The following is an 18114-nucleotide window of genomic DNA, read 5'->3' as shown; positions in this document are numbered from 1 at the left end:
AAGCACCATATAGCAACCTAACATGCTGATTTTGAAAATCTCTAATGACTCACAAAACTGTGTCTCTGTATTACTTACAGGAGAAGAAGTATTACATATATGCTCGTTTTGGCATTTCTAGACAAAAGAAACACAGCAATACTTGTGTCTGGCTTTTCCACGGATATATACAATGCCCATGGAATAATTAATCCCACAGATACTGGGCTAAAGGGAGTACAAAACAGACAGTGCAGAATTGTCTCAGTGCAAAATTCTCAGTGTTTTTTTCCTGTCTTTTCTGGTTACCTGAGCTTGCTGAAATACTTTTTTATCCTCTGTGATTTTACTAGACTTCAAAGATGCGGCTTGTGATACAGTGACAATCTGTAGTTACCTTAGTAAGCAAAAGCAAAACTATGATTTCAGTGTATGAAAGAACTTACAAGTGAAAGCTGACTTGCCTTTATGTTGCAAGGGAATATATTTCACCCTCTTACCATTTTTTCATTCATTTATACAATGAATAGGAGAGGGAAAAGAGCAGTGCCCTTTTTCACTGCTTTAAATTTGTCCAACCTGTAGTGCCCCCAGAATACAGAAAAAGTATCCTGTTTGTTGTTTCAGCTTGCTCTCAGCAGAGCTCAGTTGGGTCTCCACCTTCCCAGGAGAATTTTCTTGGCCCTTGGTACTATAGAAACATTCATTACATGAAGTTTGATTTCACTGCATAGAGAAGATGCCATAGGAAAAATTAATGTGATCTAAGGCATATCAGAATTTCAACATATGTTCTGGTAGCCAGACTCCCTCTGGGCTGACATAACAGTACAAGGTTTTTTAACGGTTCTTTAATTGAGCAGAAAATAGCACAGTCAAATCTATTAGCTGGAGGCTGAAGGCAAAGAAATTCACACTGGGAAAAAGCTAACACTTGTAAAGGAGTACATAGCTAAATATTGAAATGCCTCATTGAGGGATATGATGAACTCAGGCTGCCAGTCCCTTTACATCAAGACTGGGCCATTTTTCAGGCCATGTAATGCTGAGGTTCTGACGCAATGCTGATCATAACTTTTACTTTAAGATCTTTCTGTACATATACAGAATTATATATATTGTAATTGTTAATTACATATTAGCAAGCATATCTTTCGTAAATTAACAGATTTATTTTTAATATTCTCCAAAGTAGGAAAGAATTACAATTTTTTAGACTTTCATGGAGGAAGAAATTTCAGTTTCTAAGTTAACTTTAAGTTCTTAACCAGATATTTGAGAATTTATTTATATTTTGTCTTGCTATGAAAATATATCAGAGGTTGCTTAATTCTTTATTAAAATATGTGTAGCATTTAAACATCCCTACCTCTGATTCGTTGTTGTTACTTACCAAAATAAATCTGTCTCTTTACTATTACATTAGCAGTGTTTGCAGGTGAGCTTACTGAATTGTCACATTCCTGTGTTGTGAGCACCTTCCAGTTGAGGAGATAGCAAAAGACCTGATCCTTTAACAGCAGAAGTGTCCATGAGGCCTGCCCTGAATGCCTGAGGAAAAAAAGGAAATAAAACTTGCAACAACTTCCCTGGCAGATCTTACACTGAGCGAAGTCCACAAGCAGACTCCCTCTGATTTCAACAGGCTTCAAAGAGCACAAGGATCTGTATTCTTCACCTGAAACTTTTGGGAAAACCTGAGCACTAAAGCTAACAGCACAAAGTCGAAACACTTGATCCTGCTCCTCCAGTGCTGCTCTTAACTTTAAGCATCTTAAAGCTTTTAGTATTGAGACTACCGAAATAGGTGCTTCAGGGCCAGATGAGACTGTGCCATGGAAAGAGCTGAAAACTCTGTGACAGCAAATGCTTTTTCTCCCTGAGTGAAGTCAGCATACGTAACAGTTTGGGTAACTACTGAGTGCAGCTACTTGTACTTGCTAACCTAATCCCGCCCCAGCAGATGTCTTTTCAACTGTAGGAGACCTGTGACCCTCCCGGCTTTTCCAGCCTGAGCTGGAAACACAGCAGCAGCTGTCACTTACAGATGGGTAACACCTATCCAAATACACCAAGCACCTCTCAGAACGTGAACTGAGGCTTGAGCAACACCAGCACTGGCTCTTTTTGAAAGTGAAACGAGACACACCCTCTTCTGATTACATGAATGTGCTATAAACTGTGTTACAAAATCATTAACTGAAGTTTCCTAGACTTCACAGGGGCAGAGCAGGGAAGAAAAAAGTCTGTGGTTAGCTTAAGTCTCCAAAAATCTGCAAGACATTCCTTTTTCACTGGAAATTTCTGTCAAGATAGCATCTGGTGAGTTTCTGTTTCAAAAAATATTGTCGACAATATTTTCAGCTTATTAAAGGAACTTGATGGCAGGAATGGTACTGTGTAAACTATTGCTCTACTCAAATGAAGAGAGCAATTATTCCTAGTAAGGAAATAAAATGGATTAGAGCTACGGAAATAGAGATGAAGACAGCATAAGAGCTCTGTTGTACTTGTACCTCACAATATAAGCTTAGAGTAACAGGGTATGTTGAGTTGTATATACTTCAGAGGAAGATAAGACTAAGATAGGAAAAGATAGTTATACAGATAAAGTGAGATTTTAAAAGTAGAAATAACATGGCACTAAAACAATGGACTAAATTATCAGCAGAAATCAGTATAGTTTTCAGTTTTACTTTCTTGATGATCTGCTCTAATATTTCACTTACTAATTAATATGAATGAAGATGTTTATTTTTAGTCATTTGCAGCTTTTTGTTTTGTTGGGTGTTCTGTTATTTTGGTTTGGGTTGGCTTGCTTTTTCGTTTCTGGTTTTTTTGGTTTTTTTTACACACATCACCTTTAAAGCCATCAGTGATTTTTGTCTGTCTGGAGAGTAAGAATAGATCACAGAACCTGTCACTTGGTAAGAAAGGATATAAGTAAGGATTCAAAGAGCACCTGAAGAAATTAGATGGGAAGAAAAAGGGTAGCATGACATTGTGCTTTCAGAAGCAGCACCTCAGAGTAAGGAGTACACAGCCTTTGTTCCAAGGGCTGACAGATTTTGAATAAATTAATTTCCAGATAATGTAATGCAAAATAATGAAATATTTACTAACAAAGAAATACAAGTTTTATCTGAAGAATTATGCAAAATGTTTAACAGTTCTTCTTTCAGGCAGAGAGATTTTAGTACGTGTGCTGATTTCTCATCACAAAATACCTCTAATATTGTGCTTTTCTACAGTGTGATATTATCATCAGGGCTGAGCTTCTGACCAGACAAGGAAAACTACGATGTCTGGTAATGTACCCAGGACTTTCTGAATGTTTGTTTCTTTCTGTGGATCCAAGAGTTGGTATAACTTCTGACTTGAATAAATGCAGGGGAAAAAAAGAAACCTGGTACTGAAATAGAGAAATTTAGGGGTTTAGAAACAGATAATTTTTTTCCTTTGGGGACTATCACAAACTCATTTTGGAGAAGGAAGAGTTGGTTAGGAACCACTTATAAGGAGCTTCTCTCCAGATGTGCTCAAGAAAGCAGAGCACTTTCCTTCTGTATGGATGAGAAGGCCCATACCTGCTTTCCTCTGCTGGTAATGAGGTGTCTTTTTGCTATTTTTTGTTCTCCTTGGGCTGCATTAACCCTCACATGTAGTTCCTCATGACAAGAACTGCAGCAACCTCTCTCTGTATTGCCAGAGGTACCATTCTACTCCAGAGCATCCCTGATACAAATTCAAGCATATCATTTGGATTTTATAGTTTGACCACCTTTATCTGTGCTATTCTTTTGCAAATTCATCTCTTTTCAACACAAAGTATCTGAACTACAACATTACTTCAAAAACCAAGAAGTGAAGGTATTTTTCAGCCAGGAGCGGTGGCTTTTTGAAGTTCTCTACAGTCAGTAGCTACAGTCAGTTCCATTTCTTCAACACAGAGATCAAATCTTTTTTGAAGGGGTGTTGCTGGCATATGATTATGAAAATATTTGCATTTGGAGACTCAGGGAATTGTTCTTCAACTGCAAGCAGTTGGTAATTTGCTCTTTTTTATGTTACAAAATGTACACCTTTCTTGGCTTCTAGATGTTTAACATGTTGCTTATCAAACATCTGACAATTATAGCTACAGTAAAAATTCCCTTTTCCTCTCCTCTTACCTTACTGCAGTAATTTATTGTTTTAAAACGAGTGTAACATTCACAGAAATCATTCTGTGCATCTTATTCTCAGCACATCATTTATACCTACTGTCCAAAACCTCCACTGCACATCACTTGGAGGTGGTTTGTATCCCATCAGCATTACCCAGGTAACAGCTGGGTACACGCTGACCCATCTGACCACAGACAGCTCTCTCCCTACCCCTTACTCTTAATAATCTGGGGATTCAAGTTGTATTTCTTGTTTGGCATCACAAAAGGGAGATTTCCTGACATTAAAAACAAACGAATAAACAAACTCCCATTTAAGAAGCTAGAGGACTCTTGCAAAAATATCAATAGAAATACTGAAGTCTTAATATTGTAGGGGTTTTTTCCCCTCACATATTTTATGCACATGCTTATTTTCTCTTTGATTTACTGGGACTGGGGGAGGGAGGAATGAGTTCAAGCCAAAAATCTGGAAAGTAAGACCTAGGTTTTAAATTTCCCTTATAACAATAAATATCTGATAACATGCAAAGCACATTTCTAATTAGCTAAGAAAGCCTCACTGGGTAACATGAATCTGAAACTGGTTTTGAATGGCTATCATAAGGTTATTTTGAATAAAAGTTGTGAACTTGCATTGTTAACTCAACCAGCTCCCATATGAAATGTTTGGTACTTAGATATACACGCTCAGAAAGCAGAACCATGTTCAACAAAGTGAGGATGACTGGAGGAGACATCAGCTCCTTCTTAAGAGCTATTGGAAAAGAAGGAATCAAACAAAATGTTTATTTGCTTTGGGAGAAGAAGATTTTTTTACATGAATAATATTGAAAAGAAAAAATATTCACAGTGGAATATTTATGCTAAATATTGATGTTTCACCCCAGTGAAAGTCACAATTAGTGCACTGGGATACTAAATTATGTATGAAAGAGCAAGAGAGAATATCTTAGCAAGGTTATAGAACAGCTGTATTTAGAGGATGTGAATGTGGAAAAAACAGAGATTGTTAAGCCTTGCTTTTGCTACACAGTCCCTATAAACAGTATCAGTCATAGACATGCATTTTAGGAGCATTTGCCCATAGGAATCAGACTGGAGCTATTCATTAGAAAAGGACCCAAATACAGAAGCACAAAGATATTACACCTAAATGGACAAAACTTTGAAAAAAAAAATAACAGAAGTGAATTAAATTATTAGATCAACAAATTTCCTGAAAGTGGATTCAAAGGAAAGAAAACTGAAGGGAGGCACAGTCTGTATTTATTGCTGGGGCTCCAGCAGCAGAACTGTAGTTCTGGTTGAGCTGGCTCTTCCATTAACAGCCCAAATATCTCAAGGTTTATTATCCACGTTTTATACTACTGCAGCTTGAAAGTGAATATATGGATGTTAGTGAAACAGGTTGTGCAAATTTAATCCTTTCTGAAATTACAGAACAGTAATATACGGAAGGTGGAATGTGGTTTCAGTTAACATGAAAGTGAGATCGCCTACTTTTTAACTTCAAATGAAAATGTGTTCAGACTACATGTCTTCTTATAGCAAGCAAGGGACTCCTTATTGTCTTAAAATGAAGAATGAAATATTACTATGGTTTTGCCTAGGCATAAAAATCTTTGCCTAGGTAAACTCTTCCTGAAAGACTTCTGTCATAATCACAGCAATTCATTGTGAATTTAGTACAGCTTCTTTTTGGAACAGTAAACTCATTGGATAAGGATGTGGGTACTCTGACATATACAGAGTGATGCTGAAATAAATCCTTGTTTCCAATAAACATCAGCGTTTTACAAAAAAAAAAAAAAAAAGCGGGGGGGAGGTACAGATTTTTTTTGAAACTTTAAATGAGTATTTTAATCATATTTCTCTAAAGAAATCGGGACCAGTGGTGTATATTTGTCACAAGTCAGTAGGGAATCTTTCCTACATTAGGACTGAAGTTTTTGAAGCAAGAGAGTATTGGAATAGCAGAACACTGATGGATTCAGTCACAATTTCCCTTTCTGCCTTCATGGGTGCCCTAATCACTAGTCATGTATGTTGGTTTCTTTGGGCAGGGAGAGTTGTGTCCTGGCCCATCCAGTAGCTCCTTGTAACCCAGAAGGGCATGTGAAGGTGTTGGTGCCATGAGAACTGTTTGAGAACAAGAGCCAGACTGCATCTCTGGTGTGTCTAGGTGATGGGAGAGCTGAGCACAAACCCTCCCACTGTACCCTGCCACGTGGTCCCTGGCCCCTGCCCGTTGCCTTCCGTCTGCTGCCAACTCTGGAGCAGGGCATCCACACTGACCAGGCTCAGGCTCTGGGACCCCTCAGCAAGGGAGCTTGTAGCCATAAAGCAAAGATCCTGGTTCTTTCCTAAACACCTCAGTGAGTTTCTCATTTCACATATCAGGAGAAGAAAAAAAAAAATCTGTTTTACAGTGGCTAGCTGTGCATCTGCTGATTTTGGCTTGGTGTTGAAAAAGCTGCCAAGGGAGATGAAGCACTCTGCCTACTCCTTATTAATACTTTCAATTGCTGCATATGGCATAAAGCTGCTGAGCCAGAGAGCTCAGGGAAAATGCAGTGTGCTAACAAACAGCAAGCTCCAGAACAGAAAGTCTGCTGGGACAATTCTTCAGCATAGACTTCAAGGAGCAGTATATGCATCGTACAGGGAACAACTTATTTTAGGTTATATTAGCCTAGAACTTATAAACTCAGAGGAGCAAAAAGAACTTGCAGGAGTCAACATACATCATACCAGAGATAAAGAATTTTTCCCTAAATGAGGAGCAAATACAACTTCCTCACTAAACTCACTTCTGAGCAATTATGCAAAAACAATTTAGACTCACTTCCATGACTCTTGTGTGGCATTTGTGTCGTCTTCATCTGAGGAACAAACCTCTCTCCCTATCTCTTTCCTGGAGGAGCCATGCATTTCTGTATCATCAGAGTCTATGAATTTCTAAAATCCATCTTCAGTCCTTTTGTAAGACCCAGTGATGTTTCTTGCATTCTGAGAGAGTCCCTGAGCCACCCCAGAGGACTGCTCCTTCCTTCCCTTCCTCCCTGCCCTCCTCAGCCCTCACAGGGTGGGTTTATCTCCCCTCTCTTTTCTTATCCTCTAACTTCTTCTTGCTGCCATGAGACAACCTTGACGGCTGTGCATAGAAGGACTGATGGGGCAGGTAGTTAAATAGCTCTAAAAACATGGGGACCAGATACCCCTTCCTACTCCTGTGGGATAGCAGATAGAGGGAGAGAAGGGCCTGATACACACCATCCCAAAGCCAATACTGCTGGAGCCTGCCCTTCTGAACCTAGGCCAGATGAGGCCAGGATTGCTGTCCTGCCTCTGGCAAGTTCTAGGAGCAATAACTTCCACCCTAGGCAGTCATATCTCACTTCGCTTACCACAGAAGGCCTGTAAAATCTTCTCTGCATCCTGGCGGGAGACTGGCAGATGTTTCAAGCCTGGTGCGAGGAGCCACTGGCATACAGCAGTACTGAGCCTGCAGATGTGGGCTTGAAATCTCTGCTGCAGCCTCCAGGAGGATGGATGTTATTCCATCTCCCGTGACAGACCTCAGAGCACCTTTTATCACCCTCTGCCAGAACCGTCTTCCCAGACCCCTCTCCTGCAGCAGGTCTGGGAGGGAGTTGCCAGGGCTGTGCTGATAGAGGGCACTCTGCCGGATGCAGTGAGGCACTGTGGGGTACCAGGGCCAGGAATGGGTAGGGCTGGTGGGGAAACAACAGCAGCCAGAGAGGTGGAGGAGAGCAGGAAAAGCCTGGTGTTGGTGCTGTGGTTTAAGCTGTATACTCAGGGGGTGTTGTGAAATGGCAAAGAGGTGTGAAATGGCAAAGAGGTATGAAATGCCGCGGTCAGGAACCTTAGCTGCTCCCAAAACAGCCAGTAATATGATGAAGAAAAGGCTTCTGCACCACAAAGGGAGGGACAAAAGCAATGGCTGGGGTATGGGTAAATTCCTGAAAGTGAGAGGACCCTGCAAAGAAGTGGCAGATTCTGAAGCTCCCAGCTGTGAGGATGCACTCCACACTGATGTTCAGAAGATGGCAAGTATGATGCCAAGAAAAGGCAGCCTGTTACAGACAGCCTGCTTGACACATGCCTGGAAAGGACACAAGGGTCTCAGGAAGAGGGAGAACCTGGATCCCTGCCCTGGCCCTTGTTTCCATGTCTCTCAAATGGCAACTTCCTACTTAGCTGCAAATCCATCCCAGTCCTTCCAGTCCCTGACCATTTTGAAGCACACAGGGACTGTCAGCAGGTTCTGCATTTAATGACATCCATAACCTGGTATATCTTGATTCCTACTTGGTTGATTTGTTTCCTGATGTTTTCAAAAGCAGTGGAAAGGTTTTGGACTACATTGTGAATAGACAGGCAAGATGTGAAGAGGAATGGCCCATTCATCCCTTTGCTATATGTTTTTAGTGTATACAAGCCAAGAGTCCTACTCTGGACTTACTGGTTTGTAAATATTGAAATTCCTGCAGAATTTATATTTGTTTTTCACAAAATTATCTAAAGTGTTTGGTCTGGTTCACACAGTCTGTTCAGAGAAGGATTTTTTCCTTTCTCCTGTTTTTTATTCTTTATGACCACAGGGTGTTAAACTGCGTTCAGGTCCCTGCCTCAAGACAGCTGTTCATCTGGAGCCTGCCAGGTGGAAGAAAGAGCCCAGAGGCCATTCTAATGATTTATTTTGATAGGTGCAACATACATCTTCCTGACATCCTAGATTTGCAATGTTAGGTCAGTCCCAGTATGTGTAATTTAACAATAGAAGGGTTTTACTTCAGTTAAAATATGAGGTGAATAAACAGATATTTAGATCCTCAGATTTTGAGGTGTACTTCAAAGAGGACTGCCATTCTCAGTCAGAGAACTGAAGAGCTTGTTTCGACTTCAGGAAAAAGAAATGATTTTTCCATTTCTAATTCTGCTCCTTAGCTTTGTACAAATTATATAGTGGGGAATATTAATCAGAGCATGTCCATGTATTGACAAGCATCTCTTGGCTGGGAGGTCTTCAGCATGAGTTTATTAATCGGAAGACTTTTCAGAGTTTTGGTGCAGACTGGTTGTGCTATACAGATCACAGGTGCAGAAAGTTTATTTTCTTCCTTTCCACTGTAGGGTCCAGGTGGTGCAAGGTCCTGAAAAGCAGATGCAGCTCAGAATGATGGGTGGTCCCCAAATTTGAAAGCGCTACTCTGTTATCTGTTAGTGTACATTTTTATGCTAATGTATCTGTGACTGAAATTATTTATATTTGTCAGGGTATGGTATTTTGGAAATAGGAACAGTATGTCTATCTGTCTGATAGAGTCTACCTGCTAGTTGACTGAAGGTGAAAGCTTCCCAAGTGGGCATCATTGTTATTGAAGTGTTTTTTCATGCTAAGAGAAAGTGTCTTTCATAAGGAAATGAGGCAAGTGAAACTCAAGGAAAAGGAGAAAATTGTGACACAGGGTAAAAAGTTTCAGTCTTTCAAAAAAGATTAAGTGCAAGTAGCAAAATGGAGTGAGGAATGGGGAAATGAAGACTTTAAAAAACAAAAATACAAATGTGAACAAAACCCTGATATCTGCTTTCTAAAGTGGCAGTCACAAATGCATAAAATGCTGTCTCTGTCTGGTGTACATGACGTGCAGCACACTCTCTGTCCATGACAATGAGATGTGATGGCGCAGAGTTTATAAGAACGTCACCAGGTAGCTTGAGACACGCTCCTTGAGAGACACTGCCTAAGTATCTGTGCATGTATTGACACTCCCTTGAAAAGCAACTTGTTTGGCATGTGTCCCTGAGAATATCTGTAACAGGCATTGGAGAAATGCTCCCAGTGTCTGTGGTCTGTGCCTAACTGAAGGCCAGTGCACCAAACTGAGCATCCTCCTCTGGCATACCCTGCAGTTCAGCGACAACAACAGGGAAGAAAAGAAGTAAGGCTGTGAGCTGGCACCTGCCTTCGGAGCTGTCAAAAGTGCTCTGCAGTGGCCACAAGCTTGTGCCCGGCAGATCAGTGGGAAGTGTAAGGAAGGTGGGTGGGAAGAAGGGTTTAGTCCTTTTCATTCCCTGTCTTGGTGATGGCTGCACTGAGTATTGCAGATTACATGCAGAAATGAGTACACGTTTTCAGTTGTGCTGGTTGCTTTTGTGCCGGTGTTAGTTTTGCTCAGATGTGGCTGTTCCAACCTCAGAGCAGCCTGGGACTTGCTCAGCAGCAGATGCCTGACAACTGTCAGCCTTCCTGTGCAAAAGCCAGCCTTTCCTTATCTAATGTGGTTATCCAACCCCTGCTTGCAACAGCCAACCAGCCCACAGCGCAGGCAGGAAGGCTGAACTCATGCTGCACATAAAAATAATTTGGGGAGGGATTATAAAAACCCAAACATTAACTGTAGCCATGTGATCCCTGATGGCATAAACGGGACATTGCTGTGATGGAGCACATGTTTAGCTGAGTCCTGCAAGTCAATCCAGAGTTGCTATTGGCTGAGAGGAGGCTGTACCAAACTGCTGTCCAGGTTGATTAAGATTGATGAGATCAGTGGTTAGGATGGCAGGCTCTAACTTGTTTTTCAAATGGATGTAAAAACACTACTGGGAATGTTAGTTAATAGCTTCATGCTGAAGAGAGTATGACTGTGTTGAATTAGAACCTCAGACAGTACTGAACTGTACTGAACTTCAGACAGCATTGAAATCTCTCTATAGAATCAAAGAACAGTTTGGGTTGGAAGGGATCTTTAAAGACCATCTCTTTCCAACCTGCCTGTCAGAGGCGTGGACACCTTCCACTAGACCATGTATCTCAAAGCCCCATCCAATCTGGACTGCAGCAATTCCAGGGATGGGTCATCCACAACATCTGGGCAACCTTTTCCAGCACATCACCACACCCACAGTAAAGAATTTCTTTCTAATATCAGATCTAGACATGACCTTTTTCAGTTGGAGGCCATTTCTCCTTGTTCTGTCACTACATGCCCTCTCCATCTTTCCTGTAGGCCTTGTTTAAGTACTGGGAGGTGCTATAAGGTTACCCCAGAGTCTTTTTTTCTTCAGGCTGAACAGTCCCCACTCTCTCAACCTGTGTATTGCATCAAGTTGAGATTGAGTTTATTCATAGGAGACGTGTTCCACCCCTCTGATCATCCTGAGAATGTCCATATATTTCCTGTGCTGAGGACTGCAGAGCTGGATGCAGCACTGCAGGTGGGTTCTCGACGGAGCAGAAGGACAGAACCCCCTCCCTTGCCCTTCTGGCCATGCTACTTTTGACGCAGCCCTGGATACAATTAGCTTTCTGGAGTGTGCACACACTTGATAGGTCATATTCAGCTTTTTATCCACCAGCTGCCCCAAGTCCTCCTCATGGCTGCTCTCAATCCATTCTCTCCCCAGCCTGTATCTGTGTTTGGGATTGCCCGGACCCAGCTGCAGAGCCCTGTACTTGCCTTTGTTGACCTCCATGAGGTTTGCACTGGCCCAGCTCTCAAGCCTGTCCAGGTCCCTCTGGATGCCATCCCTTCCCTGCAGCGTGTCACTGCCCCACACAGCCTGGTGCTGTCAGTGAACTTGCTGAGGGTGCCCTTGATCCCTCTGTCCATGTCATCAACAGAGAAGTTAAAATGGGCTAGTCCCAATATTAACCCCTGAGGAATGCCACTCATCACTGGTATCCACTTACATAGAACTGTTGACCACAACCCTTTGAGTGCAACCATTCAGCCAATTCCTGCACCTGAGTGGTTCATCCATCAAATCCATGTCTCTTCATTCAAGAGACAAGGATGTCATGTGGGGCAGTGTCAAATGGTTTGCACAAATTCAGGTAGATGACATCAGTTGCTCTTCCCTTATCCACCAAAATTGTAACCTGATCATAGAAGGTCATCAAAATTGTCAAGCACAATCTAGTCCTGTGATTCTACAGCACCCTCTCCTAGCATTCAGTCCTTCCTAAAGAGCCTGTATTTTTCTATTCCAAAGCTCCAGTCATAGGAGCCATCCCACCATGTCTTCCTGATGCCAGATATGACAGTAAGTTGTATGTCTACCAGAAATGTAGAAATGATTCTTTGATTTATACAGTGATCTCACTTTTTAATAAAAATTTGAGGCAGTAATGAAGACTCAAAAAGAAGTTTCTAATGTTTTGGGGTTTTTTAATTGAAAAATATCAAGGCTGCTGGTGGTGTATTCCAGTATTGGAATTAAAGAAAAAAAAAAAAAAGACCGGTAAATTGAAAATGAGTAAGGCACTGTTCCTTGAAGCTGAATCAAATTAAGATTATGGGTGCTTTACTAATAATTTTGATAGAAGAAACACAGGCTGAGCTCTATAAGTACTACTAGTATCTGCTTGCTGAGCATAAATAAGCAGCTCATTGAAACTAAACACAAAGCTATCACACAGCCCTGCCTGGTCCTGTACTGGGCTTCACACAGGCACAAAGGGAGAAGAACCTGCCTCCATTCCCTCATCCCTTCTGCTCCGGAGGCACCTGCTCTAACAGGCAGAAGTGCTCATCTGCTCTTTGCCTCCACAAGGGAAGGCAGGAGCATGGGGGTAGGTACCATTTTAAGGAGCTGAGGAGCACTAGCAGTAGATGTGCTACAGCTTGGTGACGCAGAACATCCTCCAACAAATGTTCATCAAGTGCTTGCAAAAGCATGTTACTACTCACTCCTGTCTCCAGAAAAAGCACCAGTTCTAGCACTGATTCCCATGGGAAAATACTGCTGGCTCACATCCAGCTTAAAAGCTGTAACACTTTGACTTTTATCCTTTACACCTTATCCTTTAACTAGCTTTCAGTCCAGTTCTCCCAAGCTTGATGGCAACATAGCTTCCCAGCGATTTTTGGTGCAGAAACAAATATTATGTCCTTGAGTGCTCCTTATCCATTGCATATTGGCAAATTCTTAGTTCTCTAAAATATTACTGAAAGAGAATTGCCCTCTGCAGAAGACATGCAACCTATCTTTAAATAGCCCATGTGTCTCCATAAGCACAAAGATATTTTCCACTCTCTTTATAATATGCATTATTCTATAATACTGGTATTATTCTATATTCAATAATATTTTTGAGGTAACTTGTGTACTCAGTAAAATTTTGCTATGGTGCATTAACTCCAAAGGATAAGAAATTATTAAAAAATTAATACGAAAAGTAGATAAACAAGCCTCTTGTATCTTGTCCTGGGGGAAGAGTTATTTGAAATATTCCCTGGTAATACACACAATCCTCTTTTTCTGTGGCCTATTGAAATAAACAAATTACTTTGGCTTTCCTAGTAGAGAAGGTAAGCTTTGCCTCTTGACTACTGCATGGCAAAACCTACAACTTCCTCTAGTATTCGAGTATTTGAAAGTGAGATATGTCCCCAGCATGGAAAAGTGTTTTAATTTGACACATTTAACCTCAGTCAAATCGAAGAATTTATACTTGAATGATTTAATTAGGTCTTTGTCTCTCTTTGTCCTAATTCACTCAATACAGGGGTTTTTTGCATTTTTTGCTTCCCATTGCTGTCCTTGCAACTATCCTAGTAGCTGACCATTTCCGATGTATGTCCTGGCACGCATTTACAATTCTCCTTAAGCTTGGTGGTACCTCCTGCATTTACATTTAAAAACTGCTGTTAAGATTTTCCACTTCATGTGGTCTGGATCATGCTAAAATAATGATGGGATCTTGCCCTAAAATTCTGTTACATTTTTTCACTTGTTACTAGATAGGAGGGCTTATTACATACCCATTATGGATTGAAAGAAATCAGAATAAACCAGGAAAGAACCTGTCTCCGACTGGTTGTTGTTGCTAAGTTGTCCTTCTGATCACTGCCTCTGATTTTCACCCTATTGGGAGGGACCCTGCTGTTGCAATGCCAAAAGTTAATTAGAGCAGAGCTACCCATCAGTCTCGGTTTACCTTTCCTACTGCCAGCCTGAATGCTCTGCTCTTGCTGCTCTTCCTGAATCCCCACCAAAGCCCCACGTGGCCAGGTCTCATGCTTTCTGGACCACAATCAGGGCAAGATGAATCATTAAAGATCTTTCCAAACAGGTTTTTAAAATCACACTTCAGAGACCACTCCAAAACCATTCCACGGACATGGTGTTATTTTCTCTCTGGTATTCACTGCACAGCCTTTCGAGGGCTTAATCCCACAGCAGGCAGTTCTCTCACTGGGTTTAACTTCACATGAGGTAGCAGAAACTGTAGTGGGCAACTGTAGTGTAAAAGAACATAAAGTTAGGCGCAGGAGCTGCAGACCTGTTCCTGGATTTTCTGTGGTCAAGAACTTTTGTGGGTGAGGTCCAAGTGCATTACAGAAGCATGCAGGTGCATTGCAGTCAAGAACAGCAGAAGACCCTGCCACATAAAAAGGAAAGATATACTCAAACACTTTATGTTTGATTAATCTGTCAGTGGCCCTGGAAAGCCAAGATCTTTGTGCCTGACCAGTCTGTTGGTGTCCCATTATGGGTCCTCTACACAGAACTGTCCTGCTGGATCAGAGAGGGGTTCAACGGACTTATTCAGGGGCACACACCAACAGCATAAGAGAGACACCTCAGTGGGGCTTCCCACTTTATTTGAGTATATTACCCACTGCCAGAGACTGCCAGTGTCCATGAAGGACTCACTCTAACTGTGGAATAACATTCTTTATTAATAAGAGAAAATTGTGACAGGTTAAGGTTCAAGGCCTGCCAGTCATAGTTGCTGACTGCAAAAACATTCATAGGAATATAAAGACAAGATTTAGTCCCCAATAAAAGTTAGCTCAAGATAACTGTTGAGAACTGAAGAGTAAGGCTCTTTCAGTTTTCAGACTAAACATCCCTGTGGGAGAGAAGGTACGGTCAGCCCGGTGACTAACCCTAGTTATGTGGGAGTCTTACCTAACTTCTCCCCATTCTTAATTTAATTTTATACTATTTCTTTATGTTTAGGTAAAACTTGAGCAACTCTGGTCATTCCTTGTTACTGATTGGTGTAAAATTCTCTCCCTTTGCTCTCAAAGATACAGTCAATAAAATGCAGAGCACATGCTCGGTGAAGGACGATCTTACCTTGGAGGTGGGTAGGTTTGGGATGGAGGGGTATTAATATTGCAATTAGTTTATAAGGAACCAAATTTATCCAAGGGAATTTATTTTGCCACATTTGCTGGTTCAGCAATGAGACATCTCCTATCCCTCCTGGCTGACAGGTGCTGTGCAATTTATCAGCTACGTGGTACCATTGACTCCTTACAAGGATTTCCATAGCACCTGGCCATGGTGTCTTTGCTCTACCCTCTGTTTCATCCCCCTTAGCAGGTGCTCAAGATTGCAGGCTGTGTGTACGGGGAATCATTGTGGAAGAGGTTTCAGTCATGCTCACCACATCCCATAGAGAAAGTAGTAACTGCATTTTATCCTGCAATTTCTATACTGTTGCAGCTTCTGTTAGGATGTGAATATAACTTCCCAGTTTCCTTTCATTTTACACCATCCACATTTCTACAGACCTGAAAGGGTACAGCTGCTCTGAAATGCTAAGGGGAATTGCTTGTCATAATTTATAGGAGAAGTGGTTAAAGGCTAAAAGCCTAAACTGGCCTAACAAGTCACACAGATAGAATTATATTTTATATTACCCGTTCATATTATGTAGGGAAGGATGATAGATTATGGAATGGAAACATTTTTTCCTTAGAGACTGTTAAATGAACATTATTTTGATTAAAATATCTTGGATACTAATATTTTACACTACATTGCTGTATTTCTTAGAGAAGAATACAAATACATATTTCTGTTGAGTCCTGAGTGTATGTACTTTCTTGGCAAGCAGGAACTCTGAATATTTCATGGTTTCCAAGGGACTGCTAAGCAAGAGGTATTGCCTTTTCTATACAAGGAGGTGGAGTTGGTTTAAATGTGATCAAGACCCACAGGAAGGATCACACTATTGTTTTCTGGATACCAAAATTGTGTATTTCTCCTATTGAAGGGAGCCATATCTTTTAACCACAGCTTTCTTCTTTCATAGAGTGTGAGGAGCAAGAGATGGGGCTACTCAGGTGTAGTGGAATGACTGGTAGTGATGCCATGATGATTTTTGGCGTTTTCTTTTATACCCTTTTACACCTTCTTACAACTTCTGTATTCTTAGTGCTTTTTGCCTACATTCTTGGACTTTTTTGTTAAGCTAAGAGACTAAACATTTTAGAAGCTTTGTAGTTAGTGATCAGTATGCCCCAGACCCCAAGGTCCTCTCCAGAACACATTCTGTAAACCAAGATAGAACCATCCAGGGGAAGGCTCCTTGAGGAGGGGAGCTCACTCGAGCCTCTCATTGGGGAATCTTTGATAGATATGCTAATTAGTAACACCTATAATGTTATACCTGATCTTTTGGGGTGTGCATTGCAGTGTGCATTTCAGTGCCTTTGACCTGGATGTAGTGCACCTAAGGATCCTTAAAATAAATACCAAGGTAAAATCCCTTTTTCCCTTCTAACCATATTTGACTCTTGATTTTAAGACCAGGAAAAGGCATCAGTAGGACCTCAGCAGGACTGCTGCAGGTATTATTCCTCAAATATCAAAATTCAAGCATCAAAAAAGGAAAGCAAAAGACTGTTTGTTTTGCTGAATGTGACTCACCGTGTATGCTATTTTCTACACAAAGTCAAATGTTCTCAGAGTCTGTACTCATTAACTGGAAAGAGATGGAAATGATTTATACTCCTACTTGCCTCAGACCTACAAACATGACCATGTGAAATTTTATGCACCACACATCACCCTGACTATGAAAACACTTTCACTTCTCAGCATCACATATTGATTTACTAGAACAAAAAGAAAAAAATCTGTAAAATGTATTCCTAACTTAGATAATTCTAATAGAACAAACCTATAAAGTTTTCTCCTGCCTTCTTGTTTTATTTCACCTGGTACTGTAAGGTAAGGACATAGAGCTTCATTGTCCAGCTGAAGAATTTTTCTCAGCAGACTGAAATTTCTAAGGATTGATGGTGTGCTTTATAGAGTATGCCTGTTGAGGATAAGAGTCTTAAGACTTTCTGTCCTGGAAAGTGCTGTCAGATATTTAAGTGTAGCATGTTAGATGACTACATATAGGACTGCAATACTCAGTCCCATAAAACTCCTGTGATTGTATAAATTCAAGCAAGGTGCACTTAGAAAAAGTGCTGCCCAAATACTTCATAAAACTAAGAGAAAAGTGATTTCCTAGTTAATTACACAATACTGGAGGTCAGGTTTGAACTAACAGCATCATAACATATAATATGTTAGTGACAAATACATGCAGAACATGAAATTCTGGATATGCAGCAGACTTATGTCACTTGAGTCCCCCAGATATATCTAATCTGCACAGATCTTCCTGGTTAGGATCAGCCTTCCTGGTACAATGCTGCAGTACAAGGAACAGCCGGAAACACTAAGGGTAGGCCTGCTCCCAAACTGTATGTAGTTCTAGTACTTCTATGGAACTACTAGGTTTTTACTATAAGAAGCAACTTTAATGCTGTGTTAATGATCTTTAAATCTTTAGCCTCTGTTCTTTCCAAGAGGATTTTACCTGATAATTTCTAGACAATGTCATTTTTTATGTATATTATAGGTATGTATTTTATATACAAATAAAATGTATGTATTTGTATACATACACATACATACAAATACATAATATATTATAGTTTCCTAAAAATACAAGAATAGAGCTTAAAAATAGCTGTGTAATTTCTCAAACAGTAATCTTGTTTCTCAAGATTGACAGAACTAAAATACTACAACTTCACTGGATGTGAGCCACAGTTTTCTGAAAGGAGTGGCTTTTCCTCATTTTCTTTTTCCTAGGCAGTGAAATGAACAGCTCCCCCTCGACACTCCAGCTGTGATGAAT

Source organism: Corvus moneduloides, chromosome Z (assembly GCF_009650955.1).
Source record: "Corvus moneduloides isolate bCorMon1 chromosome Z, bCorMon1.pri, whole genome shotgun sequence".
In the NCBI taxonomy this organism is placed as follows: domain Eukaryota; kingdom Metazoa; phylum Chordata; class Aves; order Passeriformes; family Corvidae; genus Corvus; species Corvus moneduloides.
Note: the sequence above shows the minus strand (reverse complement) of the source record.